We start from the raw sequence: 13454 nt of genomic DNA on the forward strand, positions 1-13454 counted from the left end.
CCACCCACAATGGGCTAGGCCCTCCCCCTCAATCACTAATTGAGAAAATGTTTTAGGGCTGGATCTCATGGAGGCATTTCCTCAAGGGAGGCTCCTTTCTCTGTGATAACTCCAGCTTATGTCAAGTTGACACAGGAAGCCAACCAGTAGAGCATCACTTAGTGTTTGTAAGTGAGGACTTCCATGTAGAGGGCAACCAGAACTTGGGGGCCAGTAATTAGCATTTGAATACACAGCAACACCACACCAATCCACAATATTACTAGCTTGCTTCCCCCTGGCTTGCTCAACTATTGTATGCAGCCTAGACTCACTTGCCTAGGAGTGGTAGCATCTATCATAGGCTGGGCCCTCCTACATCAATCAATTATCAAGAAAGTGCCCAACAACCAACCCTACATAACAATCTGCTGGAATCAGCCTTTTGAACAGATTGTCCCTCTTTACAGGTATGTTTAGGTTTGTGTCAGGTTGACAAAAAGTAACCATGAGAGCACTTGTGTCTAATTTTACTCAAAGGAAAAGAGCAAAATAGGATCCAGATATAGAAAAGAAAATAGGAGAGAACAATATGTCTGAAAAAGACATGCAAAACATACGGTTAGAGTAAGCATTGGTATATGTCAACGTGTTGGGCAAGGGTAATGAAATTGTCCTAGCTGAAGATATAGGGAAGGGCCTCTCTTAGAGGTTTACATATACTCTCAAAAACTTGGCAATTAAGAAATACAGGGAGGGTGGATGCACTACCAAAAGTAGTTAACTTTTTCTACTGCTAGAAATGTTTCCATAAATTTTTTACCAACCCATTTCTGCAATACCACATAAAATATATTGTGTGCTGATTTGATTGTAAATGGCACCTTTAGGCTCATATATTTAAATGTTTTGCCCTGGTTTTGTTCTATTTGGGGAGGATTAGGAATTGTGGGCTTTTTGAAGCACATGTGTTACTAGGAGTGGGCTCTGAGGTTTAGAAAGCCCACTAGAGCCACTGCTCCAGCACAAGCCCTGCCTGCATATTGTCACACTCTGTACCATAATGGTCACAGACTCTCACTCTGAAACTGTAAGCAAGGATAAATGCTTTCTTTTACAAGAATTAGTCACTGTTCCTCTTCACAACAAAATAAATAAATAAGATAGGGTAACCTTAAAAGTAGACAAATCACAGTGTTCTATCCCTCATCTCAATTTTTAAGCGATTGGATTTCATATAATGAATGGAGCTGAATACTAACCTATAGGTTTCCTAAATACTGTCACTGAGCCTTATGCAATCCTACAGCCTCTTCCACTCTCAGTGTTCCTCATGAGCCATGTCAATGATCTAATACCACCATGGTTGGCTCAGCTATATACTCTAAAGGATCTGAAATGTATATGATGATCAGTATTCAGTAAACAGTGGCATTAGTGATACTTTCACTGTCCTAAAATATCTCCTGAGCCATATTTTTATCCTTCTTTCCCACCAAACCAGTAAAGTGGGTAATTTCACTGTTTTCATGCTTTTGTGTTTTTAAGATTATTGCATACATGGAATTTCAGTTCATGTAGCACTTTGCCCACCCTCCCTTGGTTTTATATTTTAAATTACCTTCGTGTGTGTGTGTGTGTGTGTGTGTGTGTGTGTGTGTGTGTGTGTATGTGTGTATTATAGACACATTTAGTTTTTATTTGGTGATATTTTTTCTTATGATAATTCAGAGAAGATACAGAGTCTGCATCTTAAATCTTATAATTAAAAATGTTAATGTGATGACTAAGAACATTGGATGCATAAATTTAGTGAACTTTACACAAATTTATACACACACATACACTGTCTTGTCAGAGAGAGAGAGACAGAGAGAGAGACAGAGAGAGAGAGACAGACAGAGAGAGAGACACAGAGAGAGAGAGAGACAGAGAGAGAGAGAGAGAGAGAGGAGATTAGCAACTCAGAATGTAAAATAAAATGAAATTTAGTAGATGAAGAAAAGTATAATATACCACGAAACACATGCATTCAGTAATGATACTGACAGAATAACTGTCCTTGGCATTTTGCTTCCCTACCCGCAGATTCTAAGAATAAACAAGAAAGAACAGCTTGTTAATCTCTTCGTATGCTATCAACCCCTAACATATGTTATCAAAACTTTCTCTTTAAAAATATCATTAAAATTATTAAAGATAAATCAGGTCTTTGTGGGTTTAATTATTCAGTATATTGCATTTTAATTATTTATTAATGTTCCATATTTGACAAACATTTCTAGAGAATTGGTGAGGTTATAATAAAAAGATTAATTGACTTCATTAATATTCTAGAATAAGCCTAGTTTGTGTATCAACTGGGCAAAGCTCATCTATCTTCTCTTAGGAGAGTCCAAGACTCACTTTGTAACCTTGAGAAAATTACAAGCCTTTACTTCCTCTTCTCTGAAGAAGAAATAGCAATAATGTCTTTATCTTAGGATTCTATAAGGTTTAATGGAATAAAGTATATTAAGAAGTAGAAAAATAACAGGCTAAATAATATCAAGAATTAATATTACTTCCAGTTTAGGGACCCTACATATTTCAAAGTTATTTCTAGTTACAGGGATGATTTTCATGGTGATGGGAGAGATGGCTGAATATGACTTGGGAAGGTGTTATATAGTCTTGAAGAATGAAATTATATGTTCCGAGTAGACAAGGTATTTCATGGGTAGGAACAGCAGCATCATAATGCTGTATATAAATATTACGCTCTGTGTCCATGGACTGACTGACTTACTGTGGAACCCCACCCAGAATGAAATTCTGCAGATTTTTGTGGTTTGAAACCTTTGAAGGAATAATCATAGCAGAGAACACACCACTGTAATTTCCAGCCAGTATGTGATATGAAACCATGCCAACCTAGGCATCCCATGCATACATTGGTTTTTCAGGTTTATAACAAAGCAGAGTCTTAAGGCCACAGCGTTAATATAGTCAAGTTCTAAGGTCTTACAAGAGGAGCAATATTGTTCCTCACCACCTTGGAAATACACTTCCTTCCCTTCTAAATTTAAGAGAGAGAATGGTTTATATCTAGCAACAATACTAGTGGGTTGTGGTTCTTCTTGTTATTGATAAGCTAAGTTGTGCCAGTTCCCCAAGAGTGGCTAAGAAAAGAGCAGTACTCTACAGATGAAGTAACAGATTGGTATCAGTTGTGTAATATTTTTTCTGTTGTGAGCACCACACAATGCATGATATACAGAATCCATCTTCACACTTCACAAGGGTATGGAACAATCATACAAATGTAGATATATGTTAATGAAACTAAGGCATACTGACATATTTATAGAAATATAAAGAACAATACAGATTGTTGTTCTAAAGCCTTCAAATGTGCAATTAAAACTCCATGTCTTCATCTGCTCATTTTTGGTGCCATTATGTTATTTCTATGGAACATATACTGCAAACTATGTGAACCAAATAATTAAAACAGTTATTCCATCAATATCAAGTTATGAAAGCGAAAGACTCAACTATCTAATCACCCAATAACCCATGGTATTATTTTCTTATCACCGTGATTGTACCATCTTTAGGGAATGAATGATTCATATCAGTTCATTGCCTCCCCATGTCCACTGCATACCTTCTTTTATATGGACAACATCAAAGACGTAACTAACACATTTGAAACATATAATTCCTTGCCGGATTGTGGGCAGAAAACATTAGGAAGAAAGGGCCTCCGTTGCTGGTGGGATTGCAAGCTTTACAACCACTCTGGAAGTCAGTCTGGCAGTTCCTCAGAAAATTGGACATAGTAGTACCAGGAGATCCAGCAATTCCTCTTCTGGGCATATAACCAGAAAATGTTCCAACAGGTAATAAGGACACATGTTCCACTATGTTTATAGCAGCCTTATTTATAATAGCCAGAAGCTAGAAAGAACCCACATGTCCCTCAACAGAGGAATGGATACAGAAAATGTGGTACATTTACACAATGGAGTACTACTCAGTTATTAAAAACAATGATTTTATGAAATTCTTAGGCAAATGGATATATCTGGAGGATATCATACTGAGTGAGGTAACCCAATCAAAAAAAGAACTCACTTGATATGCAATCACTGATAAGTGGATATTAGCCCAGAAACTTAGAATACCCAAGATCCAAATTGCAAAACACAAGAAAATCAAGAAGAAGGATCCAACGCGTGGATACTTCATTCGTCCTTAGAATAGGGAACAAAACACCCGTGGAAGGAGTTACAGACGCATAAAGTTTGGAGCTGAGTCAAAAGAATGGACCATTCAGAGACTGCCTCAGCCTGGGATCCATCAGACAATCAGCCACCAAACACAGAAACTATTACATATGCCAACAAGGTTTTGCTGAAAGGACCCTGATATAGCTATCTCATGTGAGGCTATGCCAGTACCTGGCAAATACAGAAGTGAATGCTCACAGTCATCTATATGATGGAACACAGGGCCCCCATTGGAAGAGCTAGAGAAAGTACCCAAGGAGCTGAAGGGGTCTGCAACCCTATAGGTAGAACAACAGTATGAACTAACCAGTAACCCCCAGAGCTCGTGTATCTAGCTGCATATCTAGCATAAGATGGCCTTGATGGCCATCATTGGGAAGAGAGGCCCCTTAGTCTTACAAACTTTATATGCCCCAGTACAGGAGAATGCCAGGGCCAAGAAGTGGGAGTGGGTGGGTAGGGGAACAGGGCAGATGGAGGGTATAGGGAACTTTCGAGGTAGCATTTGAAATGTAAATAAAGAAAATATCTAAGAAAAGAAAAAATAAAAATAATTTTAAAAAAGAATCAAAAAAGAAGAAAAGAAAAGGAAAGGAAAGGAAAGGAAAGGAAAGGAAAGGAAAGGAAAGGAAAGGAAAGGAAAGGAAAGGCAGGGCCCAGAGAGCCAGTATAATCTTTGAAACAGGTCTCAGTGACATAGTTTTGGGAGTGAGGCCCTAATTTTTAATGTTTCCACAGCTTCCCAATAGAACACCACCAGATGGAGACCGAGTATTGAACACATGAGGTTGTTGAGAACAATTAACATTCAAAGTGGAAGATCAGCATGGTTTTATGTAAGCTTTAGTCAAAGTAGATGATCTGGCAGAGAGAACCTCATCTGAGAAAAGCTCCCAACCCTGTAGTTAAGCCTATGGTACATTTTCTTGATTGATAAATGATATGGATGGACCCATTTACTGTGGCAGTGCCATCCCTGCATGCTATAGAAAGAAGGCTGAGGAAGTCACCTGGAAGTCAGTAAGCTAAGTCTTCCATGATTTCTGGTTCAGTCTGCGGGCTTCAAGCTTTGCTGTGGCTTTTCTGGATGATGGACTAACTACAAGTTGTGAGAAAAATAAGCTCCTTTCTCCCTAAATTTCTTTTTGTCATGATGTTTTTTTCTTCTTCTTCTTCTTCTTCTTCTTCTTCTTCTTCTTCTTCTTCTTCTTCTTCTTCTTCTTCTTCTTCTTCTTCTTCTTCTTCTTAGCAATAGAAACCTAACTAAGACATCAATGAACAGGAATGAATTCACAAACTGTATACATAAAAGCTGAAGTACTGAAAAATAGCAGTTCTTTTGTTTAGAGGCTACCCTGGTCTGAGTCCATGAATCAGAATCTGACTAAAACCCATAGTCTTTTTTTTTTCCATTTTTTATTAGGTATTTAACTCATTTACATTTCCAATGCTATACCAAAAGTCCCCCATATCCACCCACCCCCACTCCCCTGCCCACCCACTCCCCCTTTTTGGCCCTGGTATTCCCCTGTACTGGGGCATATAAAGTTTGCAAGTCCAATGGGCCTCTCTTTCCAGTGATGGCCGACTAGGCCATCTTTTGATATATATGCAGCTAGAGTCAAGAGCTCCGGGGTACTGGTTAGCTCATAATGTTGTTCCACCTATAGGGTTGCAGATCCCTTTAGCTCCTTGGCTACTTTCTCTAGCTCCTCCATTGGGAGCCCTATGATCCATCCATTAGCTGACTGTGAGCATCCACTTCTGTGTTTGCTGGGCCCCGGCATAGTCTCACAAGAGACAGCTACATCTGCGTCCTTTCAATAAAATCTTGCTAGTGTATGCAATGGTGTCAGCGTTTGGATGCTGATTATGGGGTGGATCCCTGGCTATGGCAGTCTCTACATGGTCCATCCTTTCATCTCAGCTCCAAACTCCGTCTCTGTAACTCCTTCCATGGGTGTTTTGTTCCCAAATCTAAGGAGGGGCATAGTGTCCACACTTCAGTCTTCATTCTCCTTGAGTTTCATGTGTTTAGCAAATTATATCTTATATCTTGGGTATCCTAGGTTTGGGGCTAATATCCACTTATCAGTGAATACATATTGTGTGAGTTTCTTTGTGAATGTGTTACCTCACTCAGGATGATGCCCTCCAGGTCCATCCATTTGGCTAGGAATTTCATAAATTTAAAAAACCCATAGTCTTATGTTATACTACAAATCAATCTTCAGGTAAGTATAGTTACTCAGTAGATCGCTATGTAAGAGTTAATTTAGAATAGTTGGAGTCTGCATTTTGGGTTTGTTACTAACAGTACTTCAGGAAAATATGTGGATTCATATCAATCTCAATTTCATCTTAAGGGGGCGGAAACATTAAATATACCCATGACAGAACTGCTGTGTTTATTACCTCTTTGGGGATAGATTTAGCACTGTTCCCTGTTGGTTATAAATATTCATTATACATGATTAGTATTGACTTCCTCAAACTGTCATTTGATGACTATTGGATAATCATTCTTTTACAATTGGTCCCATGATAAGGGATAGATCATCTATAAACATATTGACAGAGATCTAATAGTCTCTTTCAGAGACAAAAGCAAGTAGAGTTTTCAAATACTTTCATGAAACCGAAGTTCATATTTTCTAATTAAACTTAGGAGAATGCCTAATAGGTAAGATGATTGATGAGTAAAAGAGTTAAAAATATTAGATATTTGGGGGCTGGCAAGATTGTTCACAAGTTAGGAGAACTAGCCATTCCTACAGAGGATCTGGGTTTGATTCTCAGCAGGCACTCAGTGATCCATAGCCACCTGGAACTCCTCTTCAGAAGATCAGATGCCCTCTACTGCCTCCACGGGGCCTAGGCACACACCTGGCTAAACAACCTAATGCTGTAATATACAAAATATTCATGCACTAAAAATAAATAAAGATAAATATATATTTAACTAGACATTTAAGTGATGGGTCAGAAAGGATAATATGAGGGCATAGATAAAGACTATAGTTTCTTCTACAATTTTCATTACATGTCATGCAAATTATGATTTAGCACACACCCATGGTACAAGGAAATATACCCATGCACCATTACCTTCCTGTTTCTCTGTAACTGGTTCTTATACACTTTAAATTTTAAAAATTATTTTAACTTTGTTAAGTGTATGTGTGTGTGTTTGTGTGTGTGTGTGTGTGAGAGAGAGAGAGAGAGAGAGAGAGAGAGAGAGAGAGAGAGAGAAGAGAGAGAGAGAGAGAGAGGTGATCTGGTGGCCATGGAGGCCAGAAGAGACAGTCAGAACCTCTTGAGACTGGAGTTACAGGCAGCGGTGAGCTACTAGACAGCTGTTAGAAACTGAACTTCATTCTGTTGATGAGAAGCAACAAGCACCAGTTGCTCTGAACTGCGGAGCCATGGGTCTACCCCCTGATCTGCTGTTAAAATCCTGTACTGTAATCGTAACTCTCCTCTTCTTTGGCTCACATAGCAAGACAGACATTTGTAACTGAGGGTATCGTTGTGAATTCAATAGCTTGCTTTGGAAATCTAGCCATAGAAAGTAATGTCACACATAAACAACAGTTTATCGTTCTATATTCATCTGAGTGCTTTCTTGAGCTTTCTGCATTTTAGTAGCCACAAAGTAGCATGTTGAGAATTGTCCCCTAAACAGGGAAATGAGCAATTCTAAACCAGGAAAGGAGTTTTTCCTCTAGCTGAGCATTCTAGAAGAATCAGGACTATAGCATAACACCCCCATGTCACACCCCTGCCGATGAAATCGGGTGCTTTAAAATATAAAGATTCTGTTCTTCCTTGGGAAAAAACAATGTTTAAATTTTCCAGCTGACATGTTATAGTGTTTTATTTCATGTCGCGTTGTTTCAGCCATGGCAAATGATGGGAAGCTTCAATGCTAACATGGTACAAAACCTGCCGCTCCTACTGAGTTATCTCACTGAGACATATCAGCTTGAAAACATATGTGGGCTGCAGTCACCATTCTGAAGAGCGGAAATAATGTTCATGGGTCCCAGAGATAACAATGTTCATAATTCATTTCTGATGGACAGACAAGCTATCACCGCATAATAGTAACACTACGTTCTCATTTTAATAAAATTAAGACAATAGAGAGATTTGTTTTACATCAATAGATAGATAAAAGTGAAATAGTCATGTATAACCTGGAAATCATAAGCAATCAGTTCTGGCAATAAGATAAAAGAGCTGTGAAATTTAACTTATAACTTAGATACTAGATTTGAATAATCACAATATATATGACATAAGATATATGATATTATATTCTTGGTCTCCCAAAAATAAAGCTAACTTCATATCATTAAATTGCTTACAAGCTTGTTTCTCATTTAGGGGGAAGGTATTTCCTGGAGATATGTTTCCTTGCGTGCTTTGAATTAAGAATTAGAAAATAAAAACATATTTTTATAAATACTACACTATTTTACATCTTCATTACCTCTGACTTCAAGTTTTATAGTGATTGTAAAAAACTGCTTTCTCTGAAACTTAGTTCCTTCTAACACTTTCAAACATTACAGCCAAGTTTTTATTATCTTTAAGGATAGCTCCAATCATTCACTTCTCTACTCAGAAACTTCAACTGGAATAATTTCCACTTTCAAATGCCATCTGAGTAGCCAAGATGTGCTAGCTCAGCCTCTCCAAATTTCCCAATGAAATAATTAGAAACCCAAAAAAATTTCCAAACTCTTTTCCCAGGCAGTCAGAGAGCTGTGTGAGGATTGTGAAAGCAGAGCAGATACCAACACAGCTTATCTCATAAGGAACCCTCGGCAGCCTGTGATGGAGGTAGTTTCAGAAAACTAGAGATTCTAGTGAAACATTACTACCAAAGCACTTTAAATTGGGTGGGGGTAAGCAGTCACTAAATATAGGACACAATTCATGGCAGGCTTACAGGGACAGCCATTAAAAAAAGAACAGTTCTGGTTAGAAAAAAAAATCGCTGAAATACTCCTATGTAAAATTTAGCCTGTTTATAAATATCATGGATGCTTATTTTAGAAGCAAGGATAAATCTGAAGGGGATGTGCAAATGGGAAGAAAAACAGTAATGAGCATAAAGTTATTACTCTTGAAAGGATTTTCCAACAACTGGAAGTAGATTGAGGAATTACCAACATGCATTTGCTCTGCAAGTCACAGAAGACCACCACTCAGAAATATAATCAGTTCTTTGATCTCTTAACTGGCATATCTCTCCCTGGTTCGGAAACGATGCATTAATCATCCAGCTATCTTTTCTTGATCACAGCATATGTATCCTTGAGACAAGCATTAGACCTGTTCCTTCTTATCCACAATCAGGATTCATTTACAACCTCTGCTTTCAGGCAAGAACATGGAGAAAACAGTTGGAAAGGAAAGAACTGCTATAGGAATTGCCCATAAGCTGGCTGGCTGGCAAGAAGCCTAACAGTAGGCAAGTGTGCATAGACTATTGTTAGATATGCTATCTTTTAGCTGGGGTAAAGGCCTGAATTTTGGGGATATGCTATCTCTCTTCTGTCTAGCAGATCTATAATAAACAAAAGAGGACTGTCCTGGAGAAGAGTGTCCATTTATAACAGCCAACTCCCAGAAAATCTAAGCAAATTCCAAACTGGCTGGCTGGCAAACTCCAATTCAAAGGCCTCTAGTTTGGGTGCCAAAAAGTGAAATAAAACTCAAAATATTATCGACTGTGCTGACTAATTTTATGTCAGTTAGATGCGGGCTAGAATCATCACAGAGGAGGGAACCCAAATTATGAAAAGGCCTCCAGGAGATTGGCCTCCAGGCAAGTCTGTTAAGCATTTGTGTGTGTGTGTGTTTGTGTGTGTGTGTGTGTGTGTGTGTGTGTGTGAGAGAGAGAGAGAGAGAGAGAGAGAGAGAGAGAGAGAGAGAGAGAGAGAGGAGAGAAGAGAGAGAGAGAGAGAGAGGAGAGAAGAGAGAGAGAGAGAGAGAGAGAGAGAGAGAGAGAGAGAGGAAGGAAGAGGGAGAGAGAAGAAGAGGAAGAGAAAGAGGAACAGGAAGAGGAACAGGAAGGGAAAGGGAGAGGGAGAGAAGGAGAGAGATATGGTAGGGCCCATCCCATTATGGGTAGAATCATTCCTGGTCTGGATATCCTTGGTTCTATAAGAAGACAAACTGAGCAAGCCATGGGGAGCAATCTAACAAGCAGAACCCCTCCATGCCCTTTGCATTGGCTCCTGCCTCTAAGCTTCTGCCTTGCTTGAGTTTCTGCCCTGACAATGGCCTGTTACCTGGAAGTGTAAGGTAAAATAAACCTTCCTCTTCGCGTTGCTTTGGTTATGGTGTTTCATCACAGCAATAGTGAAACTAAGACCTTTACCTTCATGTCTCTTTAGAAATGTATTGTAGAACAAGGGAAATATGTAACTCTCTCTTGGCATCCAGAGGCTACTGGTCCCAAGGATCCATACAGATACCAAAATCCAAGAATGTACATGTCTAGTAAAATGGTCAACTTTTTCTATATCCCCTTTGTATATAATGCTGTAACATTAAACAATGACAGGTTATGTAGAAGTAAATGTGGCTATCAGTTGAATCTGCAGAAGCAGAACCAGAGTACAGGAAGGCTTAAATGTACTTTAAGAGCATTCAAAAAATTCTCTTTTTAAAGATGAGGCAATAGCATGAAATATGAGTCATTAAAAATCAGAGTCATACAAAAATGCCTATGCTAGAATTCCAATGATATTGATGTTAGCTCCTGTCTATTACAAGATGAGGGAGAAGAACACAGTTGCATTTGAGTCAGACGAAGTACACACTAAATAATTCTTACATATGAATTCTTGTATACTTCTCCCTCCATATTTTCATGTTCTATGAAATATAAGGATGGTTTAGAATTCATGAAGAAAATAAATAGAACAAACATATAACTGTTTCCTATGGGTTAATTAAACAGACTGCTTCTCCTTCACAGTCAAGGCCTTCCCATACTGTGATTTAATTGTCTTTCTGGTATTATCTTCATTACTGTCTTACAAACGTGCCAAGCTGCAATTTTCACTTAAAAGAACAGGAAACATCCAACTAAGCTTCTAAATATTCAACCATGGAATATATATATATATATATATATATATATTGACAACTTTGTTATTTTCACAGTCAGTATGGAAGATAAAAAGTCTTCTGTTTATGTATAAATGACTTGGCATGTTCATCTAATTAACAAAAGTTTTATTTGCAAGTGTTTCACATTAAAGAAAATGATCATCTTGGGACTATTTAATGATATCTGAACATCTGATTCCATACATAATTCCCATTTAGCTCTTCATTTCTTTTGAATCACACAACCTGTTAACGACACTCCGTGTATTTATTTATCATCTGTGGTTCTCTTGCCCTCTTGAATTTGCAAGTTCTCTTTCATCCTGTTTGCAAAGCAATATCCCACTTCCAAACAGAATGCTGCTCAAAGCTAGAGACAACTGCCCTTCACCTGTCATCCACAGCTTTCCCTGCATTCTGAGGTACAAGCCATCTTCTTACCATATTATTTTGCAGGTGCAGATATCTGAAAGGTACGAAGCTGTCAGGTATTTCATCTGAGGTCTCTCCATTTGAGTCCTGAGAGTCTTTCATCTGCCAGGTCTCTGGTATATTCTGAACAGTAGGGAGAGGGAACTTATAAAGCCAACCTCTAGCAGGAAGACAGGGCATCAAGTGAGGGATGGGGTTTCCATCCCACAATTACAACTCTGACCCATAATTGTTCCTGTCTGAATTACAGGGATGAAAATAGAGCGGTACCTGAGGAAAAGAAAGTCCAGGGACAGACCCAAAGTGGGATCCAGCTCAAGGAGAGGTCCCAAGGCCTGACACTATTACTAAGGCTAGGGAGCACTCACAAAAAGGGACCTATCGTGATTGCCCTCTGAAAGATCCAACAAAAAGCTGAAAGAATCAGATGCAGATATTTGTATCCAACCAATGGACAGAAGCAGCTGACTACTCTTGTTGAATTAGGGAAGGCTGAAAGAAGCTGAGAAGGGCAATCCTGTAGGAGGACCAGCATTCTCAATTAATCAGGACCCCAGAGATCTCTCTAACATTGGACCACCAAACAGAGAGCATACACCAGCTGATATGAGCCCACCAACACCCATACAGTAGAGAACTGCCAGGTCTGTGTTCATTTAGAGATGATGCACCCATCCCTCAAAAGACTGGAGGCCCTAGGGAGTTTACATGTCAGGAGGGGTAGGGGGTCAAGACATGCACTTGGAGACAGCGGGGAGGGGAGGAAGTATGGGATGTGGAACAGTTGGAGGGAGGATGGGGGGTGGGAATAAAATATGGAGTGAAAAATAAATTAATTAAAAAAAGAAAAATGGAGTACTACTCAGCTATTTAAAACAATAGGTTTATGAAATTCTTAGACAAATGGATGAATCTGTAGAATATCATCTTGAGTGAGGCAACCCAATCACAGAAGAACACACATGATATGCACTCACTGTTAAGTGGATATTGGCCCAGAAGCTCAGAATCCTTCTTAGAAAGGGGAACAAAATACCCATGGAAGGAGTCACAAAGACAAAGTTCAGAGCAGAGACAGAAGGAACGACATCCAGAGACTGCCCCACTTGGGAATCCATCCCATAAACAACTACCAAACCCAGACATTGACCCTGTGGCAGTTGTCACCTAGAGCCTGATGACAGGAGCCTGACAGGCCCTGTCTCCTGAGGGCTTTTGTCAGTGCCTGGCAAATACAGAAGTGGATGCTCACAATCATCCGTAGGATGGAGCACAAGGTCCCCAATGAAGGAGCCAGAGAAAGTACCCAGGGAGCTGAAGGGGTCTGAAGCCCCATAGGAGGAATATCAATATGAAATAATCAGTACCCCCAGAGCTCCTTGGATCTTAAACCATCAATCAAAGAAAACACATAGTGGGGCATGTGGCTCTAGCTATATATATAGATGGGGATGGCCTAGTATGTCATCATTGGGAGGAGAGACCCTAGGTCCTAAGAAGGTTCTATGCCCCATTATAGGGGAATGCCAGGACTGGGAATGGGAGTGGGTGGATTGGGGAGCAGGGGAAGGGAGGAGTGAATAGGGGATTTTCAGGGGGGGGGCTAGGAAAGAAGATAACATTTGAAATGTAACTAAA

Source organism: Mus musculus, chromosome 8 (genome assembly GCF_000001635.26).
Source record: "Mus musculus strain C57BL/6J chromosome 8, GRCm38.p6 C57BL/6J".
NCBI lineage: Eukaryota > Metazoa > Chordata > Mammalia > Rodentia > Muridae > Mus > Mus musculus.